Source organism: Herpailurus yagouaroundi, unplaced genomic scaffold (genome assembly GCF_014898765.1).
Source record: "Herpailurus yagouaroundi ecotype Mexico unplaced genomic scaffold, PumYag 165, whole genome shotgun sequence".
Classification (NCBI taxonomy): domain Eukaryota; kingdom Metazoa; phylum Chordata; class Mammalia; order Carnivora; family Felidae; genus Herpailurus; species Herpailurus yagouaroundi.
In genome coordinates, this window is record NW_024412406.1 from 23,923,331 (window position 1) to 23,945,589 (window position 22,259).

Genomic DNA, 22,259 nt, shown 5'->3' on the forward strand with positions numbered 1-22,259 from the left:
GTCAGCACTGAGCCTGACACCAGACTTGAACCCACGACTGTGAGGTCATGACCTGAACTCAAGTGGGATGTTTAACCAACTGAGCCACCCAGGCATGCCTATATCATTTTCATTTATAAGAATTTTAGTAATTACATTGTTATTAAGGGGATTTCACATTTAATTTTCTTTGTACACTGGTATTCTGTGACTTAAACTGAAATGTTTCTTGGCTAATATCTAATGTGGGTAACCTATTTCCATTTATTTTTTTTAATTTTTTTAACATTTATTTATTTTTGAGACAGAGAGAGACAGAGCATGAACGGGGCAGGGGCAGAGAGAGAGGGAGACACAGAATCGGAAGCAGGCTCCAGGCTCTGAGCCATCAGCCCAGAGCCTGACGCGGGGCTCGAACTCACGGACCGCGAGATCGTGACCTGAGCCGAAGTCGGACGCTCAATCGACTGAGCCACCTAGGCGCCCCTCTATTTCCATTTAAATACATACATGATATGTATGTGAATATACTTAGTGGATGCTTTCTTTTAAAAAAAATTTTTTTTAATGTTTATTTTGAGACAGAGAGACAGAGCACGAGCAGGGGAGGGGCAGAGAGATAGAGGGAGACACAGAATCTGAAGCAGGCCGCAGGCTCTGAGCTGTCAGCACAGAGCCTTACATGGGGCTCGAACTCACGAACCGTGAGATCATGACCTGGGCCAAAGTCAGACACTTAACCGACTGAGCCACCCAGGCGCCCCTATACTTAGTGGATTCTTAATAAAAGTTTTCCCCAGATATTTTTCTTACTCTTTGTTACATGTTAATTTGTGCATGCTAATTGTGCATTTTCTAAAACATTTAATGATATAGTATTATTTTGAAAGATTATTATGTAAATATTATGTTAATAAATTTGCTCTTGGTTCATATGGTAGTATTACATGTTTATTGTAACGTGATTTCCACAGAATTTGTCACACACGCACACAAAATTTGGGTATCACTGATGAATTTGGTATTAATTCTCTCAGGAATAAAGCATCTGATTTAATAGCATTCTAATGAGAAAAATGTATCCTTTCATAATAATTTAGTTTATGATAGGTTTATAGAAATATATAATGCTGAAAAAATAGGAAATGCTATTATATTTCAATGACTTACCTTTCTTTTTTTAACAGGTGAACATTTATTAAATTTAGAAAGAAAACAATTTGACATTTTTTAAGTTCTTCGTCATGTAAATTTGACTCTCTATTGAAATATTTCAATCATGAGAATTAAGTCAAAGCCTTGGGGTAATGAAATATCACGGCTGATAAAAAAAAAACCTGTATGTTTTCTCTTGGTAAAAGCAAAAGGTGGAGATAAAATATGAATAACAGACAGGAAAGAGAAGTAGTCACACTGTCTTATCCTTTCTTCCTAAGACATTAAGCTTCCAAAAGTAAGGGCATCCATCTGGGTAACCTTGGTGGACATTATAAAAGGGAAAAGATGAGGGAAGTTTTCTGTTTTCAGAATGGCATGGTAGGGAAAACTAGGAGGTTCTGTAAGAGAATATAGAAGAGCTTAACAGGAAGGGTACAAAATTATGAGTAAGTATTTGGGGCATGCCATCCATTTTGTACATTGTTTTTTGCTCATTTTTCAGGAGTATAAATGTCTTACTCTGCAATATAGGTACACTTGTTGTACCCTGTTCTGCTTTATGCCCAGAGTTGGATATGCCCTAGGACTTCAAATACTTTTCATTAAAGGTATTTACTCTTGAATTTTGATCTTCTAGAGACTCTCCCTTCCTCTCATTTATCGCCTGTGCGGCAAAATGATCGAGAGAACTTGAACAGGCCTTGTGACTCAGACCGTTGAGAGAAAAAGCTTAGCAAAAAGGCTGGAACTTTGTGCTCTAGCAGAAATATGTTTGTTTCTTTTCACTTGCCGTCGGCTGCATATGGGAGAAGTAATGGCAACAAAGAGATTGCCTACCTGACAACAGTGAATCGGGACTCACCCAATCGTTGTTCAGAGCAGGAGTTGTACCTTCATAATCTAGCCTTTTGAATGACCCTTAAGAGCAAGGACAGAGCTGACTACATTTTCTGAGAAGATTAAAAATGAAATCTATTATCGGTAAGAGCAGTCAATACCACATAGATTCCCCGTTTCATCAAATGGTTAATAGTTGAAACTTATTACAGACAGCATTAAAACCACCTGCTTCTCCACCTTCTACCATTTGACTACTACAAATAATAGCTTTGAATTTGGAAGTTGGAATTTTTTTTTAATTTTTTTTTCAGCGTTTTTATTTATTTTTGGGACAGAGAGAGACAGAGCATGAACGGGGGAAGGGCAGAGAGAGAGGGAGACACAGAATCGGAAACAGGCTCCAGGCTCCGAGCCATCAGCCCAGAGCCTGACGCGGGGCTCAAACTCACGGACCGCGAGATCGTGACCTGGCTGAAGTCGGACGCTTAACCGACTGCGCCACCCAGGCGCCCCAGGAAGTGGGAATTTTTAAAAGCTTCCTCTTGTTCAGAATAAACAGTTCCTATATAGTAAAACTTTAAACTTAACTTGAAAAACTATTTCCTTCTCAAACACTGCTTGAATAAATTCAATCTACCCTGAAAAGATTTTTTTCCACTGTGTTTCCTCTATATTTCCTTGGGACCTGTTATTATCAGCTGACATTTTTTAATACAATGCCTCCAATGTTTTTAAATCTCTTTCCTATAAGCCTACTGAATATACATTCATTTTGTTCATATAAAAATTATTTAGCGAGTCCCTCTTGCGTACCAGGCACTCATCAAGGTGCTGGAGACAGAGCATCAATCAATAATGAACAAGATGTTCCTTCTTATAGAGTTTGTAGGAGCAAATGACTAAGCAAATAAACAAAATAGGTAATTTATATTATAATAAGCAATATGAAAATAATAAAAGATGGTAGTTTTATAGAGAGCTACTAGGAAGCCACTGTAGACTGAATAGGCAGATAACTAAGACCTTCTAATAAAGATCTGAATGAGATTCAGAAATTAGACATGAGAAGATTTCAGGAGCAAATGTGAGTATAGATGCCCCAAATTGGGAATGGCCAATCTGGCCAAATCCAGGAACAGAATCCCAGCAGGGAGAGTGGCAGGGACTAACGAGCTCATGTAAGAATGAAAGGCAGTAATAGAGTTCAGATTTCCTTCCCTAAATTCACTGGAAGCCAGGGGACTGATGGAACCTGATGTACATTTTTAAGATAACCCTGGCTTCTTAATCGACCTCAGATGGTGGAAACCAGGGAAAATGCAAGGAAGTTACTGGATTGAGCTGGTAGGTCTTTGGGAAACTCTGGATTGAAGTAGTAACCGTAGAGATAGAGAAAGAGGGCCAGATATAGGACACGTGTTAGATGGAGTTCTGGATAATGCATTAGATTGGAGGTGTGTGAGTGAAAAAGCAGAATAGGAGATGACTCCCCAGGTTTTGGCTGGAGCAGCTCTGTGGACAAGTGCACCGTCTAATTAAGTACAGGAGACGTGGGATGGAAAGGTTTGGGTAGGGAATGTTGAGTCAGTAGTTAGATATATCTACATGGAAATTAAAGACATCCATATATATTGAATTCTAAAGATGGAAACCATCTTTGTATTAATTATATTAGAAGGAGAAGTACATGGTAAAAGCTAAAAGAAAATCTGATAATGTCTTCAAAATTTTGTCTTTGAAATCAAATACCTATTTCCCTAGGTTAGAAGGGGGAAAAAATGTCTAGTCACAAGACAATGGCCTCGTCTTTTTATGTTTGGATTCCAAGTATCTCACACAGCTCTTGGGAGATAAATTTTCACAACTTGTTCCTTGAATAAATGATCTGATTTAGCATTACACTACCTAGAGATATTCCCACAATCTGCCTTCCTTATCCCCGATGGCCTGCTGTTTTCAGCTCTCCTAAACAGGAAGCAGGGTACTTTCCTGGATCTTGAAGAGAAAGCCATGTGAGCAATCTCACATTGTGTCACCACCCACCCAGCCTGCCCAATGTAAGCTTATAAACCCTGACTCCTTCCACCTTCAGAGAACATTCAGAGGTGGTCAATGTTGCCCACCTGACTTTAGGAATTGGACACCCTGACTTGTACATTCATATTCTATTCCAGGAGGCTACTCGGGCCATCATGTAACCACCAATAGACCAACAGGCACCCATTAGAGAAGCCTGGAAGAAAGCTCTTTGGGCCACTTACAAGAAATGCTTTTCACGGGGTGCCTGAGTGGCTCAGTCAGTTAAGTGTCTTCACAAATCTCTTGCATCCATAAATGTGACCTAAAATGACCTAATATTAATCGTTACCCAAACATCATCCACAGTTCAGAAACTATGAAAAATATCTTTTAAAATTGTGTCTTCCTAATCTCTGCAGAAAGTATCAAATGTATCACGTACTTCTAGTGCTAGGTTTTTTGAAAAGAATTAGTACTTTTAAGTGCAAAGTCTCTTGGTAAAAATCATATGTGAAAAATAAAACAAATGCTAGACCACTATTCTCCGATATTATCTCTGCCTTCTGGGAGTGGTTGTGGTAGATGAATAAGGACCATGGAGTGTTAGAATGGACAGCAATGGAGAAAAGAATGTACATAGCTCTGTTGTGTTAGTTACACATATTTCTGACGTTCTTGGGGATTTGAAGAGGAAGAACAACAAAGCTGCTAATTAGACCTAAAAAAAATCCATAGTCCTTTAGTCATGAACTTTTTCTATTTCTGATACGGACAAAAAGATGATTAGCAGTAGATATTTTGACCGTTGAGGCAAAAAATAAAATGCTCTGAACTGATTTCACCCTGTAAGCATTAGTTCTGAGGCCAGACACTTAACTTGTCCTTTTCTTTTTTCTTTTTGAAAAATGAGCATCAGACTAGCCTGGTTTTATTACTGAAATTACAAGTGTTGTTATAAGGTTAATAACTGATTGCAGAAATTACTTATTTGTTTGTTTTTGCAATTGTACTCCAAGCACAACCAATAATTTATATGTTTTTAAAAACAGCAAAAGGGTGCCTGGGTGGCCCAGTTGGTGAAGCATCTGGCTCTTGATTTCGGCTTAGTCCATGATCTCATGGTCGTGAGATTGAGCCCTGAGTTGGGCTCTGGGCTGACAGAATGGGAAGATAAAGAGATATAAAGGGACTGAAAACTTAATTAACAAATTTAATTGAAATACATAATTAATTCACCAACGACAAAAATACATATTTTTTTAATCTGCATATGGAATATTTTACAAATTAACCATATGCCGCATCATAGAAGAAGCCTTAAGAACGTTAAAGGACTGATTTCATTCAGAGTATGTAAACTGCCAATAGAGCAATTAAACTAGAAATTAATGAGAGGATATAACTAGAAAGCCACCAACTGTTTGCAATTAAGCAGTTTATTTCTAAACACACAAGTCAAAAAAGAATCACAAGAAAATTAGAAAATATTTTTAACTGAATGATAATGAAAATATTGCTTGTCAACACTTGTGAACTCAGCTAGAATTCTTGGACTGAAATTTATAGAATATATTTAGAAAGAAAAAAGCTGAAAAAACAATTTAAGAATCCATGTTAATAAAAGAAAAGAAAAAAGGCAAAACAAAATAGAAGATAATAAAAATAATTGGAAAAACCAATGTAATAGTAAAACTAAAACACAATATTAAAAAATGAACAAAGCCAAAAGTGGGTCTCTAAAAAGATTAATAAAGTTAATGAATATTATTGTATCTTCCTTTAAACTCACATATTATCAAGGATCAGGACAACCTGGGTTAACGACTTAACCAAGTAATTGATAAAAATCTAGTATGGTTTGGTATAATACAATTCAAATGATATTTATGTGTGTCATTGTAGAAAATATTTTAGTAGCTAGATTTACACTCAAAATACGTTTGTGGGGGGAAATGCATGCTGCTGTACATTTATGTAAAACAGTATAAGTTTCTCTTTATCCTACTTCTTGTTCCTAAGCAGCTAAACACTAGTAGGAAAATTATCAATTCTACTGATTAGGTCCATTATTAAACTCATACCACTTAAATTCAACTGGACCCACATTATTGCTCAGAAATCCTGTCATTCACATTGAGTGACTCCCATAAGAGTTAGTTCTAAACTATCCCAAGAATAGCAAGTCCCCCGTCCTACATCGATTCATACTCACTCATAAAATGATCTTCAAGAAAGGCCCGGCAAAAGAGTAAAGTACTAGCAGGCCAAAATAGAACAGAAACACAAACAGAGGGGGGGACAGCGACCAAAATACTGAAGCCCACTTTTGTTCTGAAGAATTTGCTGATCCTTGAAAATTTAGGCTTCAGTTTGGCAACCTCATCATGTAAGACCGATAAAACATAAAGCTCAATGGCCAACCAAAATGGCCACTTCTGGGTGGCCTCTTTCCAGTATTAAAATCACACTGTATGTAGCCGTTCAGGTTGGCTTCTTTCATTAAGCAATACGCATTTAGGATTCTTTCATTAAGCAATATGCATTTAGGTGTCTTTTGGGGGGTCAGTAGCCCAATTTTTAAAATTATTCAATAACGTTTCATTGTTTGGATGCACGAAGAACGTGTTTTATCCATTCACCCATTTGAAGACAACTTGGTTACTTTCAGTTTTTGGACATTCTGAATAATATTGTTACAAACATTCACATGCAGATTTTTTTGTGTGGACCTAAGTTTCAAATCAGTTGTGTAAAGACCTAAAAGCACAATTGCTGAATCATATGGTCAGACTGTGTTTAGCTTGGTTAACAACTATTCAGCTGTCTTCCAAAGCGGCTATCCTCTTTTGCATTCCCAAAAGCAATGAATGAGAGTTCTGGTGCATTGCATTCTCATTAGCAATTGATACTTTCTGGGTTTTCTTCTCTTTTAATTTTAGTCATCTTAATAAGTGTATAATGACAGCTCATTGTTACTTTAATTTGCAATTTCCTAATGACAATGATGCCGAGCATCTTTTCACATACTTAGCTACAATCTATATATCTTCTTTGGTAAAGTGTCTGTTCAGATTTTTTACCCATTTTTTATTGGGCTGTTTTTTTCTTAGTGGGTTTGAAGTTCTTTGTATATGACTTGTCAGTCCTTTATCAGGTATTTGTTTGGCAAATATTTCATTCTGTGACTTATCTTTGGATTCTTATAATCATGTCTTTGAGCAGAATTTTTAATTTTAATAAAAACCAACTTATCAGTCTAATTTATATGGATTGATCACTAAATAAAGGATTACCTCGATTTTCTCCTACTTCCATTTTACCTCCAATTGTCTCAGCACCATTTGTTTTTGTTTTCTTTTTTTTTTTAACGTTTATTTATCTTTGAGACAGAGAGAGACAGAGCATGAACGGGGGAGGGGCAGAGAGAGAGGTAGACACAGAATTGGAAGCAGGCTCCAGGCTTGTTTTCTTTTTTTTTAATGTCTTTTTTTAATTTTACATTCTTTTTTATTTTAATTTTTTTTAAATTTACATCCAAATTAGTTAGTCTATAGTGCAACAATGATTTCAGGAGTAGATTCCTTAGTGCCCCTTACCTATTTAGCCCATCCCCCCTCCCACAATCCTTCCCCTAACCCTCAGTTTGTTCTCCATATTTATGAGTCTCTTATGTTTTGTCCCCCTCCCCGTTTTTATATTATTTTTGTTTCCCTTCCCTTATGTTCATCTGTTTTCTATCTTCAAGTCTTCACATGAGTGAAGTCATATGATATTTGTCTTTCTCTAACTGACTAATTTCACTTAGCATAATACCCTCCAGTTCCATCCACATAGTTGCAAATGGCAAGATTTCATTCTTTTTGATTGCCGAGTAATACTCCATTGTACATATATACAACATCTTCTTTATCCATTCATCCATCATCGATGAACATTTGGGCTCTTTCCATACTTTGGCTACTGTTGGTAGTGCTGCTCTAAACATGGGGGTAAGTTGAGCATTTTTTCATGTGTCAGTTGGTCATCTGGATGTCTTCTTTGGAGAAGTGTCTATCCATGTCTTTTGCCCATTTCTTCACTGGATGATTTGTTTTTTGCATGTTGAGTTTGATAAGTTATTTATAGATTTTGGATACTAACCCTTTATCTGATATGTTGTTTGCAAATATCTTCTCCCATTCTGTCGGTTGCCTTTTAGTTTTGTGATTGTTTCCTTTGCTGTGCAGAATCTTTTTATTTTGATGAGGTCCCCATAGTTCATTTTTGCTTTTGTTTCCCTTGCCTCTGGAGACATGTTGAGTAAGAAGTTGCTGCAGCAGAGGTCAAAGAGGTTTTTGCCTGCTTTCTCCTTAAGGATTTTGATGGCTTCCTGTCTGACATTGAGGTCTTTCATCCATTTTGAGTTAATTTTTGTGTATGGCTTAAGAAAGTGGTCCAGGTTCATTCTTCTGCATGTTGCTATCCAGGTTTCCCAGCACCACTTGCTGAAGAGACTGTATTGCATTGGATATTCTTTCCTGCTTTGTCAAAGATTAGTTGGCCATATGTTTGTGGGTCCATTTCTGGTTTCTCTATTCCGTTCCATTGATCTGAGTGTCTGTTCTTGTGCCAGTACCATACTGTCTTGATTACAGCTTTGCAGTATAGCTTGAAGTCCAGGATTGTGATGCCTCCTGCTTTGGTTTTCTTCTTCAAGATTGCTTTGGCTATTCAGGGTCTTTTGTGGTTCCATAAAAATTTTAGGATTATTCGTTCTAGCTCTGTGAAGAATGCTGGTGTTATTTTGATAAGGATTGCATTGAATATGTAGATTGCTTTGGGTACTATTGACATTTTAACAATATTTGTTCTTCCTCTCCAGGAGCATGGAATCTTTTTCCATTTTTTTTTTTTTTTGTGTGTGTGTGTCTTCTTCAATTTCTTTCTATAGTGTTCTCTTTCTATAAGCTTTCTATAGTGTTCAGTGTATAGATTTTTCACCTTTTTGGTTAGATTTATTCCTAGGTATTTTATGGTTTTTGGTGTAATTGTAAATGGGATCAATTCCTTGATTTCTCTTTCTGTCGCTTCATTGTTGGTGTATAGGAATGCAACTGATTTCTGTGCGTTGATTTTATATCCTGCAACTTTGCTGAGTTCATGAATCAGTTCTACCAGTTTTTTGGTGGAATCTTTAGGGTTTTCCATATAGAGTATCATATCATCTGTGAAGAGTGAAAGTTTGACCTCCTCCTGGCCAATTTGGATGCCTTTTATTTCTTTGTGTTGTCTGATTGCAGAGGCTAAGACTTCCAATACTATGTTGAATAACAGTGGTAAGAGTGGACATCCTTGTCTTGTTCTTGACCTTAGGGGGAAAGGTCACTGTTTTTCCCCATTGAGGATGATATTAGCATTGAGTCATTCATATGTGGCTTTTATGATCCCGAGGTATGCTCCTTCTAGCCCTACTTTCTTGAGGGTTTTTATCAAGAAAGGATGCTGTATTTTGTCAAATGTCTTCTCTGCATCTATTTAGAGTATCATATGGTTCTTGTCCTTTCTTTTATTGATGTGATGAATCACGTTAATTGTTTTGCGGATATTGAACCAGCCCTGCATCCCAGGTATAAATCCCACTTGGTTGTGGTGAATAATTTTTTTTAATGTATTGTTGGATCCAGTTGGCTAATATCTTGTTGAGGATTTTTGCATCCAGGTTCATTGGGGAAATTTGTCTATTGTTCTCCTTTTTAGTGGGGTCTCTGTCTGGTTTTGGAATCAAGGTAATGCTGGCTTCATAGAAAGAGATTGGAAGTTTTCCTTCCGTTTCTAATTTTTGGAACAGCTTCAAAAGAATAGGTGTTAAGTCTTCCTTAAATGTTTGGTAGAATTCCCCTGGAAAGCCATCTGGCCTTAGACTCTTGTTTTTTGGCAGATTTTTGATTACTAATTCGATTTCCTTACTGGTTATGGGTTTGTTCAAATTTTCTATTTCTTCCTGTTTCAGTTTTGGTAGTGTATATGTTTCTAGGAATTTGTCCATTTCTTCCAGATTGCCCACTTTATTGGCATGTAATTGCTCATAATATTCTCTTATTATTGTTTTTTATTTCTGTTGTTTGGTTGTGATCTCTCCTCTTTCATTCTTGATTTTATTTATTTGGTTCCTTTCCTTTTTCTTTTTGGTCAAGCTGGCTAGTGGTTTATCATATTTGATAATTCTTTCAAAGAACCAGCTTCTGGTTACATTGATCTGTTCTACTGGTTTTTTTTTTTTTTTGTTTCAATAGCATTTATTTCTGCTCTAATCTTTATTATTTCCTGTCTTCTGCTGGTTTTGGGTTTTATTTGCTGTTCTTTTTCCAGCTCTTTAAGGAGTAAGGTTAGGTTGGGTATCTGAGATCCTTCTTCCTTCTCTAGGAAAACCTGTATTGCTATATACTTTCCTCTTATGACCCCCTTTGCTGTATCCCAGAGGTTTTGGGTTGTGGTGCTATCATTTTCATGGGCTTCCATATACTTTTTAATTTCCTCTTTAACTGCTTGGTTAGTCCATTCATTCTTTAGTAGGATATCCTTTAGTCTCCAAGTATTTGTTACCTTTCCAAATTTTTTCTTGTGGTTGATTTCGAGTTTCACAGCGTTGTGGTCTAAAAAATATGCACGGTATGATCTCGATCTTTTTGTATTTGCTGAGGGCTGATTTCTGTCCCAGTATATGGTCTATTCTGGAGAACGTTCCATGTGCACTGGAGCAGAATGTGTATTCTGCTGCTTTCAGATGAAATGTTTTGAATATATCTGTTAAGTCCATCTGGTCCAGTGTGTCATTCAAAGCCATTGTTTCCTTGTTGATTTTTTGATTAGATGATCTGTCCATTGCTTTGAGTAGGATGTTGAAGTCTCCTACTATTATGGTATTACTATCTATGAGTTTCTTTACATTTGTGATTAATAGATTTATATATTTGGGTGCCTCCACATTCAGCGCACCAATGTTTACAATTGTTAGATCTTCGTGGTGGATAGACCCCTTGATTATGATATAATGCCCTTCTGCATCTCTTGATACAGTCTTTATTTTCTGATATAAGTATGGCTACTCCAGCTTTCTTTTGCTGACCATTAGCATGATAGATCATTCGCCATCCCCTTACTTTCAATCTGAAGGTGTCTTTAGGTCTAAAGTGGGTCTCTTGTAAACAGCATATAGATGGATCTTGTTTTCTTATCCATTCTGTTACCCTATGTCTTTTGATTGGAGCATCGAGTCCATTGACATTTAGAGTGCGTATTCAAAGATATGAATTTATTGCCATTATGACGCTTGTAGAGTTGGAGTTTCTGGTGGTGTTCGCTAGTCCTTTTTAATCTTTGTTGCTTTTGGTATGCATGTATGTATGTATGTATGTATTTACTTATTTATTTATTTATTCATTTATTTATTTGTATTTTCATCTTTTCTCCCCTCAGAGAGTCCCCCTTAAAATTTCTTGCAGGGCTGGTTTAGTGGTCACAAACTCCTTTAATTTTTGTTTGTCTGGGAAACTTTATCTCTCCTCTATTTTGAATGACAGCATTGCCGGGTAAAGAATTCTTGTCTGAATATTTTTCTGATTCAACACACTGAATATGTCCCTCCACTCCTTTCTGGCCTGCCAAGTTTCTGTGGATAGGTCTGCTGCAAACCTGATCTATCTTCTCTTATAGGTTAGAGACTTTTTTTCCCTTGCTGCTTTCATGATTCTCTCCTTGCCTGAGTATTTTGTGAATTTGACTATAATATGCCTCATTGATGGCTGGTTTTTGTTGAATCTAATGGGAGTCCTCTGTGCTTCCTGGATTTTGATGTCTGTGTCTTTCCCCAGGTTAGGAAAGTTTTCTGCTAAGATTTGCTCACATAACCCTTCTACCCCTATTTCTCTCTCTTCCTCTTCTGGGACCCCTATAATTCTGATCTTGATCCTTTTTAATGAGTCACTGATTTCTCTAATTCTTAAAATGTGCTTTTTTGTCCTTAATTGCCCTCTTTTTTTTCTGCTTCATTATCCTCCGTAAGTTTGTCCTCTATATCGCTGAATCTCTGTTCTGCCTCATCTATCCTTGCTGCCGCAGCATCCATCCATGATTGCAGCTCAGTTATAGCATTTTTTGTTTTATCCTGACTAGTTTTTACTTCTTTTATCTCCGCAGAAAGGGATTCTAATTTATTTTTGACTCCAGCTAGTATTCTTATTACCGTGATTCTAAATTCTGGTTCAGACATCTTGCTTGCATCTGTGTTGGTTAAATCCCTGGCTGTCGTTTCTTCGTGCTCTTTCTTTTGGAGTGAATTCCTTTGTTTCATAATTTTGAATGGAGAAAAGGAATTAATTAGGTAGAAAAATTAAAATTAAAAAAATAAAAATTAAAAAAAATATTAAAATTGAAAACACACACATAAAAAATTGAATAAATGATGCTAGATCCTAGGTGTGTTTTGGTTTCAGTGTGGAAAGAGGTTTGAGAGATTAGAGAAAAAACGGGGGAAAAGAGAAAAATAAATGGAAATCATTTGAGAGTTTGAAAATATGAATAAACTGAAGTAGACTAAAATGAAATGATGGAAGTAAAATAGAATTTGAAAAAAATTTACACAAAAGTAAAGAATACCGTGGAAAAAAAATAAAGAAAAATATTTTAATAAAAATTAAAGTGAATTTTTTCTCTTTCTGTATTCAAGAAAAAGAAAAGAAACAAAAGAGAAAAAAAAGAAACAGGAAAAAAAAAGAAAGAAAAAAAGGAAATCATTTGAAAATTTGAAAAGGTGAATACACTGAAGTAGACTAAAATAAAGTGATGGAAGTAAAATCGAATTTGAAAAAATTTACAAGAAAGTAAAAAATACAGTAAACAAATGTAATGAAAAATATTTTTAATAAAAATTAAAAATAAAAATTAATTTTTTCTCTTTCTGTATTTAAGAAAAAGAAAAGTGAAAAAGAGAAAAAAAAAGAAAGAAAATTGAATAGATGGACCTGCTAACAGACTGAAATACGACTGAAATTATTTCATTTTCCCCTAGAAGTCAGACTATGAAGCGCTTTATAGTCCATAAACTAAGCAGGCGGTAAGACTTGTGTTCTTGAAGAGCGAGGTGGGCCTAGTTGGGCGGGGCTCGGTGTAACGGCTCCGTTCTCCACTAGATGGCGCTGCTAGCCTCCCAGGGTGGATTGTTGCAGAGCGCGTAAGCATGCGCATGCGCGGGAGTGTGAAAATGGTGTCCTCCAGCTACCCTGTCTGTCCTCCCCATCAGCAATCGCACACCGGTCCTCTGTCTTCAGCTTTCGTCCACTCCCCCCTTTTCCACTGTCCGTGACCAGACCCCAGGCAGTACCTCTCTCCTGAGTTTTGTCTCAGATGCAGCTGTTTTCCCCGCTCCTTACTTCTGACGGACTGCGGCCTTGACCCGTTCCGCCCCTCTGCGGGAGGGTCTCACGGAGCAATGGCCGAATGAGCAACAGCCGAACGTCGGCTCCAGCCAGTAACGCCCGCAGGACCCTGCTGCTGCTGGAGCCCCGAGACTGCGGCCAGGTGCCAGCCCGCCCCAGGAAAAGGTCGCGAGATGGTGTAGTAGCAGCGTCTGAGGGATTATGGAAAATCACAACACACGCCTGGCAGCTGGCTTCACCCTCGACGACCTTGTTCCAGCACCAGCGACTGTGGCCGTTTTCCGGGGTCTGCCAGGACCAGGTGGCTTCAACCGTCTCTACCAAATGTCCTTCCAGCAGTGGAACTGCTTCTCCCCCTGTGGCCCGTGCACCTCCTGGACCCCACTCTGCTCCTGGGGATTCGCCCTTCCCACCAGAGCACCGCCAGGTAGGGAGCTGCGGAGTTGCCGTCTCTGTGCCCCCCTTGTTTACAGTCTTACTGGAACTTAAACTCTCTCCTTTCTCCTTCCTCCCTTTTTAGTTCAGTCCCTGCGGCTGTTTCCAATTTTCCACTTTCTCTCCAGCTGCTTTTGGGGAGGCGTGCTTTTCCCGTATTCTCCCCCCGTTTCAGTCCTCTGCCCCCACCTCCCTGCCCGCCGTGGCTTCTTGCTCCCCAAGTTCACCTCTCAGTGCCGCATACCTGCTGAATTCTGTGGTTCAGGTTGTGGAGATTCTTCTGTTAGTCCTCAGATCAGTTTTCTAGGTGCGCAGGATGGTTTAGTGTTGGTCTGGCTGAATTTCATGGACGCGAGACGCCCAAAAAACGTTCATGCTGTTCTGCCATCTTGGCTCCTCCCTTTTTTTGTTTTCTTCAAACTGTCCTTTTTCCATTAAAGTTTTTTGCTCTCTTGACAAGATCAATTGACTATGTTTCTGTGGGTCTATATTTCTGGGCTCTTTATTCGGTAGCAGTCACCTATTGTTATCTATTGTCAATAACTGCAAAATAACTTCTTGGGATTTTAATTGAGATTGCATTGAATCTAAGGTCAATTTGGAAAGAACAGACATTTTAACAGTATTAAGTCTTTCTGTCATAAACATGGAATATTTTTCACTTAACATACATTTTTAAAATATTTTTTTAACGTTTATTCACTTTTTGAGAGAAAGAGCACGAGCGAAGAGGGGCAGAGAGGGACACACAGAAACCAAAGCTGGCTCCAGGCTCTGAGCTGTCAGCACAGAGCCTGACACAGGGCTCGAACTCACAAACCGGTGAGATCATGGCCTGAGCTGAAGTTGGATGCTCAACTGACTGAGCCACCCAGGCACCCCACACTTAACATACTTTTAATTATAGTTCCACAAACAGAAGACAGGAAGATACAGAGAGGGGGAGAGAGAAGAAAAGGGAGAGGAGAGGGGAGGGGAGGGGAGAAGAGGGGAGGGGAGGGCCCTTTTACCAATAGAACTTCACCTGGTTTAACTTTCCCTTACTGTTCTCATCTTTTGGGGAATTCTAACAGCACCTTTCATTCTTTTTCCTTTTTCTGATAATCTTCAAAAATAATCCACAGTGTTCACTTGCATTTCCTCACATCTGGCCATCCATTAAGCCTCTGCCATCTGATTTCTGCCTCTACCAATCAACAGAGGGCACAATTTTTCTGGAAGCCATGTTCAATAACTTTGTTCGGTATCCTGGACCCTTGAGTTTTGTGCTGGGTTAGCTTGGCTTTATTGTATTTAAAAAACAAACATGGGGTGCTTGAGTTTAGTTGGTTAAGCATCTGACTTTAGCTCAGGTCATGATCTCATGGTTCCTGGGTTTGAGCCTCATATGGGGCTCTGTGCTGACAGCTCAGAGCCTGGAGCCTGCTTCAGAATCTGTGACTCCCTGTTTCTTTGCGCCCCCCTCCGGCCCCCTACTCATACTCTGTCTCTCTCTGTTATTCAAACATGAAGTAAATGGTTAAAAAAATGTTTTTAAACAAATAAACAAAAAACCAGGACATGCAAACACAGGCTGATACTATCAGGAGAAAGGATAAGAGAACTGATAGCAAAGATTTGGGGGCAGAGGAAAAAAGAACAAAAATGTTTGTACTAAATGTAAGTCTTAAAGTGAGACCAAAATATGAAAGGGAAAGGGCTATCAAAACACAGGTAGTACTAGAGAAGACTTCAGAAAAGCATGGAGGGCAAGGAGAAGAGGGAGATTTGATATCAAGGAATCTGTGTCAAGGGCAGAGTGTTGGACCCCTCCTTTCCCATATTTTGCCTCATATAATTCTCACAATAACCTGTGGTATAGATAGCATCATTCCCATTTTAGTAAAATAAAACTGAGGCTCAGAATGGTTGAATATCTTTCCCAAAAAAGGCAAACCATAAGAGACTCTTTAAATACAGAGAACAAACTAAGGGTTGCTGGAGGGGCATTGGGTGGGGGATGGGCTAGATGGGGGATGGGCATTAAGGAGGGCACTTGTTAGGATGAGCACGGGGCGTATATGTATATGTAAGATGAATCACTAAATTCTACTCCTGAAATTATTATTACACTCTATGTTAACCGACTTGGGTTTAAATAAAACTTTAAAAAGTTTTAAAAATGTGGGGCGCCTGGGCAGTTGGCTAAGCATCTGAGTTCGGGTCATGGCATGATCTCGCTGTCCATGAGTTGGAGCCCCGCATCGGGCTCTGTGCTGACAGCTCAGAGCCTGGAGCCTGCTTTGGATTCTGTGTCTCCCTCCCTCTTGGCCCCTCCCCCTTCTTGCACACATGCTCTCTCTCTCTCTCTCTCTCTCTCTCTCTCTCTCTCTGCCTCTCTCTCAAAAATAAACATTTAAAAAATTAAATTTTTATTAACTAAAAAAATTTAAAATAGATAAATAAATAAATAATCTTTCCCAAGATAAAATATGGGAAAGAATGATAATCACCAAGCCCATGGTCTTAGTGTCAAGGATCCTCTAGAGGTACCAAAGGGCAGATCAGAAGAAAATCCAGAGATAGCAGAGGGAGCTACATATGGATCTTTTTTTTTTTTTCATATTTCCTTCATCTAGGACATGCAGCACAATATCTTTCACACAGTAAGCATCCAATGATCTACGAATAACATTTGCCTACGGTCACAAGGATCAAAAATATGTAATTCATTATTTATTCAATCAGTTATTACTTAGCAAACATGTATTAAATGCTATTTGGCAGATTTCTAACCTTTACAAGGATTTCATTTCATATGACATGTAACTGTTAGGAAAGCTTTACATTCTGTGAAAGGAGAAAATTGTATTGTTGATCAGACATGGATTTGGGGTAAATATAGAGAGTGCAGAGGTATATTTTGCCACCTACTAGAAGTACTTCTGACCGTGTGATGAAACAGGTTAAAATACTGTTCATTTTTCTATTTTATTTAATGACTTAGGTCATCAGGATTTGTATAACTTTAAATTCCTTTTCCGGGTAACTTAAAACAGCCTCCAGCAAAGTCTGTGAGGCAGGGAATTTGAATCTACAATAAAGGCAACAGAATTTGATGATCCAGGTGGATAGAGTACTGCTTGTTCTCAGTTTTAGAAGAAGCCTGTCACCTAGGAGCTATTCACTCCCAAGGAAGAGAAACCATCTCTTTGCACTCGTGGAACTCTCCAAAAGCTCACCAGTGATAAAGTCCTTCTCAGGATCCTACTCATGCACAGCAAACACTGTGGTCGCAGTAGGAGAAATGAGAAGTGAGGGCAAAAGGAGGTTATTCATGAGAAAAACATCAGAAAAACTCCAATAGAAAGGCATCCCACAAAACCTGACCAGTGCTCCTCCAAACTGTCAAGGTCATCAAAAATGAGGAAAATGAGGGGCACCTGGGTGGCTCAATCAGTTGAGCAGCTGACTGTATTTCAGCTCAGGTCCTGATGTCACAGTCCTGGGATGGAGCCTCCCATCAGGCTCGGCGCTAAGCATGGGGCATGTTTGGGATTCTCTCTCTACCTATCTCTCTGCCCTTCCCCTGCTCACGCATGCTCTTGCTCTCTCGCTCTCTCTCTCTCAAAATAAATAAACTTCAAAAAAATGACTAAAATGGGAAACTTTCACAGCCAGGAAGAGCCTAAAGAAATATAATGACCAAAGGGAGTGTGGGATCCTGGATCCTGAAACAGACTAAGGCAATCCAAATAAATGACAGACTTTAGTTAATAATAATGTATCGATGGTTCCTTAATGGTAACAAATGTATCATATTAATACAAAAATATTAATAAAGAAGGAAGCTGGGTGAAGGTATGTGGAAACTCTTTACTATCTCTTAAATTTTTCTGTAAATCTAAACTAGCTCAAAAGTTAAAATCTTTTTCTTTTAAGGAAGATTGTTTGTATGTATTTACATTAGGTGAGATTAAGACCATGGAGACCCTGCTATAAATCTAGACTATGGCTAAGATTAACTTATTTAAGGAATATTTAAAATCAGATAAGAAACAAACACCAGAGATATCAGAGAAGAGTGATTTGGTTTACCAGTAGTCTTAAGATGAACATTTGTGCATTACTTTTACAAATCATGATCCATTGAAAACTAAAATCTAGATTTGAAGAGCAAGAGAGTTATTTACTATTTAGGATTGTATTTGCACCACAATTCTATTCCATTTACAGGAAAATCAGAAGTATTAAAAACAGAGCCCTTTTCCACCCAGCCAATTGCTTTCTAAATTACATGAGTTATTATGTAAAATGGACTTAATCTTTTATCATCCATTTGAGATATTACCATTCATTTGAGACCGCAGGAGTTATTACATATCTAAAGTGACATTTTTATCTTCAATAAATTCTAATTCAGTTCATATATTAACTGGAGAAACACAATTTTAGTGTGCTTAATCAAAATGCTTTATGGATTCCTCATTCCATACCAGTAATAGCAGGATGCTTTAACAAAAATAATAATTAAAGTATTCATTTGAATAACCAGAAGGAGGGTTTTCTCTTCAGTTCCTATAAGGGAACCTGTCAAGTAGACCAGGCTTGTTTGGCAATTCATACTCCCCAAAGGCATCATCATAATTCGATGATTCAATTATTTTCTTAATTTCCCATTTACTTAGGATTTCTCCATAGGTATCATTTCCCAATATGACTTCAAATAACTAATAAATAGCTTAGAGTCTTATAACTCACAAACACACCTTCATTGTCCTTCCTATAAAGACATGTTTTAGTAAGCCAACATTAATTTTAACATAACTAACAAATGTGTGGTAATCAGAATTACTGTTTTATTTTATACCACAAATTGTTGAAAAGGGTACATGTTTCCTTAGTTATAAATGGTATTTGCACAAGGGCATATTCTGAACTTCTTGTGAAATCGAATACCATATTTGATTTATTTATATAAGCCTTTATATGGAGTGTTGGTTCCTAAGATTTATTTCTCTCTCAAGGTATATTTTTGGTTTAAAAACAGAGTTTTGTGGGTTTTTAGATTTACATGCCCTTTTTATAATAATGTTCCTTCATTCAAGGTTTATAACCTTCCCAATATCACTGACTGTGATTTTAATGAACTTACGCTATTGTGTATATTTTAAATCTAATTTCTATCTCATTTTTCAATATCTTCACTTCCATGACCATGCAAACACAAAGAGGTTACTTTTCTCTAAACTAACATATCCTTTTGGTCAAATTTTTAAAGATTTCTTTCAAGTCAAGCCTTTATAGCTGTAGGCTTATATTACTCTTAAGACTACAGAGGAACACATATCAACAATAGTCTATATATATCTCCTCAAAAGTTTTACCATTTCTACATCCTTTTCTTGGAAATAGTTTCTACTCCATGAATGAAAACCACAAATGACTCCTCTTTTAACTCCAGCAGAGATGATGACCGGCTCCTCTTCCTCAACAATCCAAATCCTTTAAGCAAACTGAGCCATCTCTTAACCAGAGAAAAATGATTGCAAAATATTGGACTTGTAAAACAAAACAAAACAAAACAAAAAAAACAGTCCTTATTTTTTTCTCTCCTTTTTTTTGTTTTGTTTTGTTTTGTTTTGTTTTTCCCTTTTAAACCAAATAAGGCTAATTTTCATGTTAGTACACAAAGCACCGGTTTTTGTTTTTGATTTTATCACATCAATGGCATACATCCATTTTCAACTTTGAATCTCTTTTTGACTATTAATATCATTTAGGGATACAAATTAAACTTGAAAAAGAACAAGCCTTAAATAATTTAGTCATAGCTTAAGGCAATTCTTTTTAACGTTTTCACAGAGGATTTCAGGTTATACAGCTGAAATATTTACCATTAAAACACGCCTTGAATGTCCCTGTCCAGAGCCATAAGCTTGATTTTGACAAATACTAGTTCTTAAGTAAAGTAATTTCAGAGTTCATGTCTAGCCACTTTCCTTCAATTTTTTAATATTCTCAGCATGTCTGAGCGCAATAATCTTTTAAACTTTAAATACAGGTTTTAGCTACTCTCCATTGCATTAATCACTCATTTGAAGTATTTTAACAAGTAAGGAAATAAATCAGCATGAAGTGGGATAAGCTAAAATTGCCTCAGATTTAATAGAAACCTGGACACAATTTGGGGAAAATCTGCACAGACCTAAATTTGTTGATTATAGGATAAGTTGGAACATAGGGAAAGCACATTGGTAAGAGAAAGGAAAGAATATAAAAGCAACATGTTTTTTTTCAATTCCTTTTTCTAATATTTCTTAAAACAAATTGGTCTAAAATGTGATATTTTAATATGGAAAAGGCTATACCCCATCTACTTCATATAGAAAAGTTATTTATAAATGGTATATAGTATATTTACCTGCCTGTAGTTAGAATATAAGCCACCTATTCATTATGAGTTTGACCAGTCACTGGGATTAGTCTTCTGCCATTGACACTTCACTCTTCCATGACCTTGAGAAGTGACCAAAAAGAAACAAATGCTTGTGGGTGCCTGGATGGCTCAGTTGGTTAAGTGTCCAGCTGTTGATGTCAGCTCAGGTCATGATCTCACAGTTCGTAGGTTCAAGCCCCACGTCAGGCTCTGCTCTGGTACAATGTGGAGCCTGCTTGGGATTCTGTCTCCCTCTCTCTCTGCGCCTCCCTCCCCTGCTCATGTGCTCCGTCTCTTTCTCTCAAATAAAGAAATATAAAAAAAATTTTATGTTTATTTCTGAGACAGAGACAGAGCATGAGTGGGGGAGGGGCAGAGAGAGAGGGAGACACAGAATCCCAAGGAGGCTCCAGGCTCTGAGCTGTCAGCACAGAGCCCGACGCGGGGCTCAAACTCACAGACCGCAAGAATCATGACCTCAGCCGAAGTCAGTCGCTCAACCAACTGAGCCAACCAGGCACCCCAATAAAAGAAATTTTTTAACAAAATAAGCAAATGTTTGTGAAACCAATTTCAATCTCAAAAGTACAGTTTTCAGGATGAGCATCATTCCCTTCCTCACATGAATTCCACACTATCATAAATTTTATTCTCATTATATAAACTAAAGAGGTTGGAGTTGAAACTCATATTTTTATATTAATGAAAAATCATAGTAGAATGTTAACCAAATTATCTCTAAACCTGCATCTGATTTAAAGTGATGGTTTATAAGCTAAATAAATTTTTCTGGGTCAATTACTTCCGTGTGCAGTAAAAATAAAACTCTAGCCAATGATAAAAGTTGAAATTAAAGAATGAGAAAAGGCAAGAAACTCTCTGTATGATTAGTTGCCTACTTGGGGATTTCTGAAAGAACAAATTTATGGAGTTAATGTAATGAGCCAGTCTGAGATCTCTTCCAAGAACATCAGCTTGTCTAATTAGGTTTTTGGACAATTTGCCAACCATAAATAAGTTACAGGAAAAGTTTCTAGTTTCTATGAGTAATATATTTTCCTATCACTCCTTTTCACAAAATTTGGCTTTTTTTCAAATCCCTCATTTGTTCCTGAATATTTGTAACTGATGGTTACTCTTTTTATCGATGATAGCCTCATCCTGCTATTTTCAAATAAATTGCCTGTTGACCGATAACCCTCTGAGGAACTACCTTCTTTAAAATAGTTTTGGGTTTAGCGTACATGTTCCTCTCTGGCTTTCTAGCAGCCAGTAAAATGTAATAACATGGGTCATTCTCATGACTCAAATTTTCATAAATGCTTAGAACCTGTGCTGGCTTAAATGGCCAACAGTTAATCAAAAATGTGGCAAAATTGATGAGTATTATGTAACGTACCTTATTTAACTCAGCTTATCACATTCTTACAGTTTAATTATGCTCTGTAGAGTTGCAATATGCTTCCCAAGTGGCCTGGAAGCAGTAAACATATGGTGAACTACAAACCCAAATTTGTCACTTCATGTTGACATTAAGGATATCAAATATAAGTTATTCCCATCATAGGGAATGTGCTGTTGTGTGTATTAACACTGGCTATAGCACTGGAAGCAGAGATTTGGTTTTTATGGCCCTGTCTTGGCTGTAGAGGGTCATTTTAGTGCACATACATTTGAAATTCAGAAAGCCTTTCAATTTATCTTAGTCGTAATTGATAGGTGGCATTCAGCTAAATACTACTCAGAAGATCTCTTCGCCCTTTATTCTCAGATTATAAACAAAACATCTGTGAGGTCATTTTTTCCCCTTTTGACCAAGGGGACACTGGTGATTAAATATAATTTAGCATCAGTTCTGACCAACCTCTCTATGTCCATTAAATGACCAATGGTCTTTTTTTCCTCCTTTATTTTTTCCCAATTTTATTGAGATATAATTGACATATAATATTGTATCAGTTTAAGGTGAGCAGCGTCATGGTTTGACGTACGTATAT